This window comes from Camelus ferus, chromosome 7, assembly GCF_009834535.1.
Source record: "Camelus ferus isolate YT-003-E chromosome 7, BCGSAC_Cfer_1.0, whole genome shotgun sequence".
In the NCBI taxonomy this organism is placed as follows: Eukaryota; Metazoa; Chordata; class Mammalia; order Artiodactyla; family Camelidae; genus Camelus; species Camelus ferus.
In genome coordinates, this window is record NC_045702.1 from 23,291,225 (window position 1) to 23,302,017 (window position 10,793).

Here is a 10,793-nt window from a genome sequence, read left to right on the forward strand (position 1 = left end):
AAAAAATGGTTATTGTTTCAGCAGCCATTTTATGACTTTTTATTTTTGTTTGTTTGCTTTTAGTTTATATTTTACCTCCTGCCTTGTTTTTTTTCTGGATAGAGCCAGCTGTTGAGTCAGCAGCGTGTAGGCAACTCAAGTAGGACATGATTACTGAGATTCCTTTTAAGTCCCCCTCCAGGGCAGCCACCTGCTTTGTCATTGAAAAAAAATGACTCATGTGGCAGCCTGACAAATACCTGGCTGCTCAGCACAGCTGTCTGTGAGCCACACTTGTGGCTCTGCTTTAAAAGAGGGTAAAAGCGAAATTAAGAATTCACTGAAATATCCCTGCAGAGCCCAGCTAAAAGGCAAAGAAAGACCGTCCTATCATAAATAAAACATTAGCGGAGTCAGTACAGGGCAATGGGCCTTTTTTTATGATTATTGTACCTAAATGATGCAGGGAAACAAGGCAACAAGATAAAAATACATGTCAAAGCAGTATCTGATTCCCTGACGTATTCTCTGACCCAACAGTCAAACTATTTCAGTCATGTTTCTTTGTAGTTTACCCGTTGAACCAGAGTAGTTTCAGTTAAATCTGTGTCAAAAATCCCAGTATTGTTAGCACATGCTGAAAGGAATGCTCCTTCTCTTCTGTATTAAAAGCTCACAGTGCTGGTATCTCTGCCATCTAGAAATGATACTGGAAATTGTCCCATTTATCTATTTCTGGGCAACACACTCCCCCAAGACTTTGAGACTCAAAACAACTATTTTATTTGCTTATGATATGTGGGTCAGGAATTCAGGAAGATCTTGACTGAGTGGTTTATTGCTTATCTAGGGTGGTGACAGCTGGGCATCTGGGCCTGGGGGACTCAACTCCAAAATGACCTATTCATTCAAATGTCTGGCACCCCAATTCTCCTTGGTCTGCCTTTCTCTCCACATGGCATTTTAATATCCTCAGTGTCCATGTGGCTTGTGCTTCTCACCACACGGTAGTCTCAGGGAGGCTGGACTTCTCACACATTGGTTTGCTTTCTCTAGAGTGAGTGAGTACTCCAATAAGCCTAGGTGAAGGATGCAAGGCTTCTAATAACCAAGTCTAAGAAGTCCCAGGATGTCATTCTCACCCATTCTATTGACCAATCAAGTTACACCCCACGTGGGGAGGAAGAGACTCCAGCTCTGGATGGGGGAATGGCTTGCACATGCAGGAAGGGAAGGGATTGATGATGGCCATATTAAAGTCAAGCTACCACAGAAATGTTTCAAGATATATCACAGCCAGAATTTCCCTTATATGTTATTTCCTCTGTCGTTTATGGGCTTGCAGTTACTGTTGACTTTATCCCTCGGCTATATGTTTTAAGATATGTTTATTTAAAGAGGTTTTACAACACCATGTTGTTGCAAGCTGTTTGTAATCATGCATTAGTTATCATGTTGTGTTCTCCAGTAAATTTTCCTGAATAGAACCTCCACTCATTAAACAATGATTTATTGCACATCTACCACGTATCAAACACTTTCCTAGACACTGGAGAGAGCACAATTTTTTTTTAAAAAGTATACTTCTCTTGGAAATTTGATTCTAGTGGAAACAATAAACAAACATAAAATATAATATGTCAGGGGTGATACGTTTTATGGAGAAAAATAAATCAACTGTTCAGGAAGTCTAGGAAGTCCAGGTTGAACTCTGTGCTTCTTCAGTGTTAAGACGTTAATTTATAGATAAACAACAAGATCCTACTGTATAGCACAAGGAACTATATTCAATGCCTTGAAGTAACCGATACTGAAAAGAATATGAAAAGGAATACATATATACACACAACTGAATCACTATGCTGTACACCAGAAATTAACACAACATTGTAAATCAACTATGTATCAATTAAAAAAAAAAGATGTCAATTTACTTCAGCCTGTTACCACCTTACTCTACTCTGTTCAGCAGTTATGCCATATCGCTGATGTAATCAACGTGCAAAGCCTATATAACTTGGAAAGTGGTGCTTCATTTTGAGATTACACAGACATATTTTAAAATGTTATGAAGAATTCTCACCAGGAAAATTCATTATATACCTTTTTCGGGGTATACAACTTAAGGAGTTCAGATATTCCTCGACTTGCTTCCAGGATCTTCAGGCACAGGTAAAGAACAAAGAAACTAAGCTCTAGTTCAGTTTCCTTTATAACACGGCAGCCGGTGCCCCTAATTAACCAAAGGATATTGATTTTTCTCTGGATTCTATCAGTGGCATCATGGGGAGAAAGTTTACAAAAATTTGTGTGTGTACATCTCACAGCTAAAAGGAAAAGACCACTTGTTTAGTAACATTTGGTACTTTATTCTGTGAGATGGTACTGAGGTTCTAGCTCAGTGAAGGAGACAGTATTACAGGTTGTGGGATGGGTCGCTATATACTGTCTTCATGTTAACTTAATGAGATGGTATAAAATGCCAATAACGCAGTTTTTATTTGGCTCAGAATGGTTGCTCAAATCTAGTCCCATTCTTTCTGCTTTTGTATGTATTTTTACCTAGTGGGCTGTCTTCATGTTATTTATACTAAGTACATGAAGTTGTTTACAGTTCCTGGATTCAGTCAGAGGATCCTAAAGAAAAACTTTTCTGACTCATCTTGTTTTCTAAGAAACATACAAAGATTACAGATTTATGGGATTCTACTTCAAGCTTTTTTAAACAATTTGAACTAGGAGAAATGATAATTTACAGATAGACATCTATTAAAACATCAGATATTATCTTGCAATAATTTTTATACATCAACACTTTATTAATGTAATTACATTTCAAATACACTATTTTGCTTGTTGCTAAAAGTAATCCACAGAAAAAAATTTCTCTCATAAGAAAAGAATTATTCTAAATTTTAAGAGTTATCCCCTTGATGCTACTATCATGAAAATATGGATATCCCTAAAGAGAGTGTTCCTTGTTTTTTATCATACTTTTGAGAACTTGGGAACATAGCACTCTTTTTATTTTCTACAGACTGCAATTTTCCTGTTTAAGTAAAATATGACACTTATACATTTCTAAGACAAAATGCTAACTGACTTTACTTGTGAGTTTACGGAAATTAATTACAGTTTAAACACATCTGCAGATCAATATGCTTTTGGCATATTCCATGGGGTGTGAAGGTCTTCAAAGGAGAAGCACTGGTCATTAAAATGGGAATATGAATACAACACAGGTTACACAGAACTGGTTGTGGTATTATTGAGGTCCTCTGTTAGCCAATCATATAAGAAAAGACTTCTTCTATTTCAGGTAGGTTCATAATACCTTTTTGGGGGACATTTAATGAGAAGATCCTGTTATATTTTGACCTACTTATTGTATAATTTGTTTTTAATAGTAGACTTTTGCAGCCATGATAGATGTATAGCTGAAAGAGATCTTAAACTGTGAGATTATTCACAAAGTTAATTCATAACCTAAGTAAACAAAAATAGGGTCATTTCAATATCTCTTAACTTGGATTTATGAGTCCTAATATTGAAAGACAACCTTCAATCTTCAAAGGAGCTCTCGTAGAAGTTTTAGGGTACGTAATAACAACAATAGTGATATTATTACCTCTTCTACTATTACTACTACTAGTAAATTATTATGATAGTAACAATAATTATTTTGCAGAAAATTCCAAACTATAGATATCAGTGTAAAATACTCATCTTAGTCTTCAAATCTTATATGCAGACATTCATAGCAGCACGGCAGCATCTATTTGACATGCTCTGCTAAGAGCTTTTTCAAATTTAACTTCACCAATTTCTAATTTAGGCAATTTGCCTATAATTGCTAAGTTTCTTTCAACAAATTGTAGAGTATATTTTCATATACTACCATTATTTTTCTGATGACAGTGCAAAACAGAAATGTGAAATTCAAGTAAATGCTTGTTGTTTTTTTTTTAGAAATATACTTTGAAATTAGGGAAAAAAACATAGCTAGGAAGAGCATCACATATTTGGAAAGCATCTAAGTTGTGTCCGTAGACCATGACAACATCCAATTTTTATCTTTATCTTTATTTGCTTTATGGGTTCCTAGGTACCCATTAACATATTTTATTATTATTGTGTCAGCTGAAGTTATATACATTGTTGAATAATGAATTTATAGCCATAGAGAGTTTACAAGAGGGCAAAAAAAATTAGGTCTTTTATTTACTTTACTTTTCTGATAAAGCTAGTGAGTCATCTTTCAAGTGATAACCTACATAATGTAACAGTTTATAAATCTGAAACCCTGTAATATAATTTACTAAGGAAATATAATTTACTAAGTGTAGAGAAATATTTGCATTGGATATTTTATGTGTAAAATTTCTGCCCATCCCATTCAAAAGAACTCCTAGACTCAGAATTATAACTTTTTCCATATCTCCCACCTAGTTATATAATTTTCCATCAAATATTAATACTTATGTAACTTACCTTATGAATCAGCATGAGAAGGTAGGAAAAGTGCTATACAAGTCACTTTTCAGACAGTGTTTTATATTGCATTAATTTTTCCAGAAGAGAAACATAAAACTGCTTCCCTGCTCACATTGTGTGATTCCAGAAAATTAGGCAGTATACATTCAGAAACTAGACACAAAAATCTCCTAATTACGAGTATATGTGACAAACAAAAACAAAAACAAAAACAAAAACAAAAACAAAAACACTTCATTTGTTCTGTTATCCTATTGCTTTTTGGGTTCTTTATAAAAAAACAATGGTAGAAAGCAACAATGATACAACTAATGCCTAGACCACAAGGCTGAAGAAAATGGGACTAAAGACTTTGCCTCATTGCAGTGTGTTTTTTTCTGAATACCAATCCACTGTGTGTCAAAATACAATTGTTTTACTTACATTTCTAGTATGATTAGATAATAAGACTATAATCTTCCTAACAGCAATATGAATGGGATACTTGTGTATATTGTGAACAGAAGAATGGGTAATGATCATTAACATGTAATAATAAGGGTATAAAGGAAAACATCAACATCTTTCAGTATGTCTAGCAAATATTGCTCTTATATTTACAACTGAGGCTGCCACATTTTAGCCTCATTAGCTATGTCTATAGATAATATTCCAGAAAAGTTTGCATGTCTAGAGCTGGAAAACCTCCCATTTTATCCATTGGATAAAACACCAGTTTGATGCACTGGTACAAATCCAAACTGTCACATAGTGCAGAACTGTGAGTCTATTTGACAGTAAATAGTGATGCTCACTTTTAAGTAATTAACAAAAAGATTTTAAAAATATGTAAGGGGAAATTTAAAAGAACCAAATGAAATGCTTCTTATTAAATATATGTATACTGTATAAAAAATCCTGAAAAATGTTAACTTGATCCCGGGGCAGTGCTGGGATAGCAGAATGGCTTTGGTTCTGCAGTCAAATACACTTTGGGAATGATAATTACTCCATATCCTATTTTTGCAGAACAGTGTAGTACAGCAAAGGCTCTATAAAGTACATAACAAAATAAGTTTGATTAACATTTTTCCCCCAAATATATCTGACCTCAGAACCTTATCTTTTTGCTTAATATCTTTTTAACATAAAATTCACTTCATTTAAAAAAAGGTACAGAAAAATGTGAATTCCAAGTTACTTTGCATGGTTAGATTGTGCTAGGGAAAGGAATTGTGCTAGGAATTCAGATTTCTTTGAAAATATTAGGTTGAATGTTACATATCCACTTGTGTATATACACAAACGGATCAGGTAGCATTCATACACAGTGATCACACACTTTCATTTTCTATCATGTGATTTTTACTTTATATCTGAGACTCTCATAATAATTACCACAATTAAACAAGTAAACTGAAAATCCTTTGGTTTGGAGGGCACCTAGAGAACCTGCCATTTATTCTAAGTGGGTTTTCTTTTTCTAATCTGACTTACTGCTTATTTGTATTTCAAAGGGAGCATAAATCATAAAACAACTTTCAGTTTAAAATATTCATGAGTTTTTATTTTGATAATACCATCTCTACCATTGCCTGCGAATAATTACAGAAAGAGTACTGGAATTCTGTTTTGTCCAAGTATGCTTGATCACAAACACACGCAAACATTCATGCACCAGAGAGAAAGACAGAGCTACTTATGTATGCAGCAGAATAACATCACATTGAATTGAGAAACTAGTCTCTCGGGACCAATTTTATGCCTTCCTCTACAGCTGTATGAAGCCACTTTGGAACATAATATATTCTTTTGAAGTCAATGATCCCTGAGGGTTCAAAGCAAGATAAGAATTTGGCTCTTGATAGAGTGAATGCATTGTGTAGAATAGTGTCTTTAATTCTAAGCTTCACTGAGCACACACACATACCCACACACATACAAGATAAAGAGAAAGTGCAGGTAACTCACTGGAGAATATGTAAAATGATCAGGACCCCAAATATTGATGTGACATGCAAGAAATAAAATCAGAAATTTAGCCATCCTATGTGTTAGGAGTGAGCTTGTGCAGGTATGCTTATTTATTCGTCTTTACCTAAAAGGGGGAGAAATAATAGAAGAAAAATAAGAGAGAAATGATCAGATAGTTCAAAAAGGTATGACCACAGAAAAGTCAAGCTTTAAAAGGAAAAATTTTCTGAAATTGTGTTTCATAACATTTAACCTGGATCCAATTTCCAAGTATGAATCAAATTCCCAAAGGGATTTGATTGGAGTAAGTTGCTCACAGGTTTAACTCAAATTTAATGATTATTCATTCATTATTAATTTGTGTGTGTTCAGCTTCTTTGAGAATTCCTACTGCTCACATTATACAAAAAACAAGAAAAGTCAATTTTTCTATGCATAATACATATGGTTAAATAGTGGAAATTATCAATTCCTAATAACTGCAGTGACTACTGGTGTTTATTTGCTTTTTTCTTTTTTTAGATTTCAATTTATATAGAACATTGTCTTCAAAAGGAGTTTAGCTCTTATGAATTGTACTTTGTTTCAGGTTAATAGACTTTGGAATGCATAGTTCAAGTTCTTACTTAACATTGCTAACACATATACTGGAATCTGATGGCATGCTAACAAGGAGGGGCTCTGGGGTTCCTATTCAAAAAGCTTTATAATTAGAGCAGAGTTGAAATTAAAAAAAAAATGTTAACAGAAGTAAAGCTTGTGAACAGGAACTGCTGGGCAAAAACCTGAGACAAAATGACTTGCTTTTGTCAGTAATCCTTGAATCTGAAAGAAAAAGACAAGGAGATATTTGCTCTAGGAAAGGAGTTATATACACATGTATCCAATGGGTTAGACTAAAGGAGAAAGCTCAATTTCAGATTAGTCTTGGAGCAACTTGAAACAGTATAGGCTCCCTGCTCCTTTGAGGCAAGAGTGAGGATTTTTTTGTTTTTGTTTTTTTGGGTTTTGTTGTAGATAGCAAGAATTGTGCAAGTCTGGGACACTTCAGTGGATGAGGCAGCGATGTGACTGCACAATGATGGATATCTTGGACCAATTCCAAGATTTTGGCTGTTGCTGGGCTCCCTGTCATCAAGGAGTTGGGTCATATTTCAGCTGGAATCTTGGGACTTTTCCATCACAGCGCCTAACCTATTGACTTGGAAGTTTTGATCTTCCATTTCTAGATATTGGAGACAGGTCAGACAGGTTATAGTCCTAGATGGCTTATAGATTCGTCACGATACTGTTCTCATATACACTCCCCTGTAAGTTCATTAGGTTCAGGATCTGCCTTCCAAGAAATTACAAATGACTTTTTTTTATTAAATATTTGCTACTGCATGACTCGACACCCATCTTTCAATTCTCTGAAACAAGTTTCATCAACACCTACCACCTACCACCTGCATAAGCTGGAGAGAATTAAAAAAGGGAAATACAGGTGGGCCAACTTATCTTAGGAAATAAAGGAACTATACCATGAATAGGATGGAGTAATAAGCTCAGTGTTACATTTAATGGCCCAATAAAAGATTCAGCAGTAGGTACCATGGTGATGAATTGGCCACATACATCCAAGAGAAGCCAGTAACTAATTTCCCATGTTCTAGGTGATGAATACTATAGATGGCCTCTGAATTACAATAGTACAATGACAAGACATATACACTTTTAATAATGGTAACAGGTTGGTCAATATATCCCAATTAATGTACAACAGGTTATATAATATCTAGCAAGTTCTTTGAAGTATATCACTGTTTTAGGGCTATAAAAATTGAATTAAAACCTATGAAAAAGAAAATAAACTTAGAAATAAAATGTTCTTTCTTTGTCAATTGAAGTTTATCTGTCAAAGGGAAGCTTAGCCAGTAGTTTATTTTTAGATCACCTTTACATAAATGGTAAAACCTGTATTATTTTAAGAGGCAATCAGCTGAAAACTAAAATATTGTGATTTTCTGTGGGCTAAGAAAATATTCTTTCACTTTTAGGAGTGGTAAACTAGCTGTAAACACTAAGATAGCAAAGTGATATATTAAAACATAGGAATATTATATATATAATTTATATACATATATAATTATACATATATATAATTAGGGATGAAAGAATCCCAAGATAAGTATTGTCCGAAATCATACAAATATTTATTAACTTTATTAAACTATTTATGTTATGTTTAAGATAACTTTAATAATAAGTTATATGATGTTTTTATTTAATATGGGCATATTATATTGATAGTCAAGTCCTAATCCATTTAGTCCTTTTAGTCAACATGATTTGTGCTCTGCATGGGACACTTGAATTTTTAAAAATCAGTTATGAGCTATTGTAATTGCAATGTACATTTTAGGGAATATGATTAAGATAATGAAATGCTAAATTTTTAAGAAAATTGAGTTTCATAACTTTAATTATTATATATACAAATTTAATAATAAATTTACACATAACATACAATTTGTGGTTGTTTATCTCTGTGCATAACAGTCCCTTGAAGAAGCTGTCAACTCTTCTAAATTGAACAATAAGACTGCATCAAACCATAAGTAAACCAGCAAGGGCAGAAGTCATGCTGGCCACTTTCCAATTATATGCAATATAATTAAGGTGTAAGAAACAACAGACAAACTAGTTTTATCCATTTAGGAACTAAGTGGCTAGATAAATGTTCAACACAGAGAAATCAAAAGGTTTTCTGTGTTTAAAAAATAATCAACAATAAAGTGAAATGGAAAAGGGAACTTCCATGTAGTTGAAGATAATGTGGCTACTTGCTTTCACGTTTAACATCTATTCTAAAAATAATAATAACAAAACAACTATACAAAAACCACACCTGTAACAACTTTGAACTCAGAGAATGTTGAAACTTCACAATAACTGTAAATAAATAAAGAGAAATCACAGACTCCTCTCATCTCCCAAGCTCCTGCTCCACTGCACAACTTTGTGAAGATGAAGGACACATTGACAAAAATGCATGGAGGATTTCCTCAAAATTTTGAGTACCGTTTATTTGAAACATTATTTTCACATATATTTTAATCCAAGTTAGAATATTTTGCTATTTTCTTCCAAAACCATACAAATAAGACAAGGCCTCCTTTTAAGCAGAGAGCTAGCAAGGAATTAGACTTATATCCTTTGGTACTGACTGCTGAAAATGGGTCCTTTCTTTTTCATTATGCCTTCTCAGATCTTTCAACTGAAATTAACCCACCTACTCATGTACTTTTATAATTTATTATTCATGCCGGGAGGTGAATGTTAATTATTTGCTTGAATTTCCCCTCATCCCAAATGCACAGTCACTATTTTCTGTCACCAAGAGATACTTTAGAATTGAATATTTAAATGCTCATTTATAATACGAAATTACACTTTATTTTCACTACTTCGTTTTTTCATCTGCTTCCTAATTCTAGACCTGGAATCAGCAGGCTTCTGATTCACATGCTTCCATAATACACACTGCATCCTGAGAGCCCCAGCACAAAGTTCAGCATAAATATTTGCTTTAAAATGGCTAAGTCTGGAGTTTTTAACGTATTGATTTTTCTAAACTTGGATCACTTTTAGGGCTAGTCATGGTAAAGCAGCTGATTCATCACAATCTGATAGCAACAGAGTTTGCAACAAAAGCTTTCATGCCTTAGTATCCACTCTGACCAAGCAAATCTAAAAACTCCTAAAAAATATATCATTTATTTTAAACATTATTTGCTACCATATTTTAATCCAAGTTAGAGCATTTAGCTGTTTTCTTCCAAATCCATACAAGTAAGACAAGGCTTCCTTTTATATTCCTTGAATTGTTTATTAAATTTTGTTGATATTAATGCTAATGGGTTAAAATATTTAATAAAACTATAGACACAGCTCTGCATGAGTAGTGCTTCTGACCAGTCTGATTGCTGCTTTAGCCTAAACATTCGGCTCTCCACCACTAGGGCTCTGCCTTTCCTTCCCTCCTCATGCCCAAAGTCTATGACGGCCGTTTCCATACTACTATCAGATCCTCCACCAGGCATTTGACCACACAAGCCTCTGTTTTACACTTGAAGGACACTGATGACCAGGATTTTCACCAGAATGGCAACACAGCAAGCATCTGACCACTGGTGCCCGTACCGTATTCCTACAAACCAATACCCACTAGGACATGGCTAGGAGCAGTTCTTTCCTGAAAATCTAATGCCATATGCTGCAGGATGGATGAAACCAGAGGACTCGTGGTAAGTGAAATAAGCTGATCACAGGAGAACAAACACTGCATGAATCTCCATATGTAAAGTATCTGGTATCTAAAACAG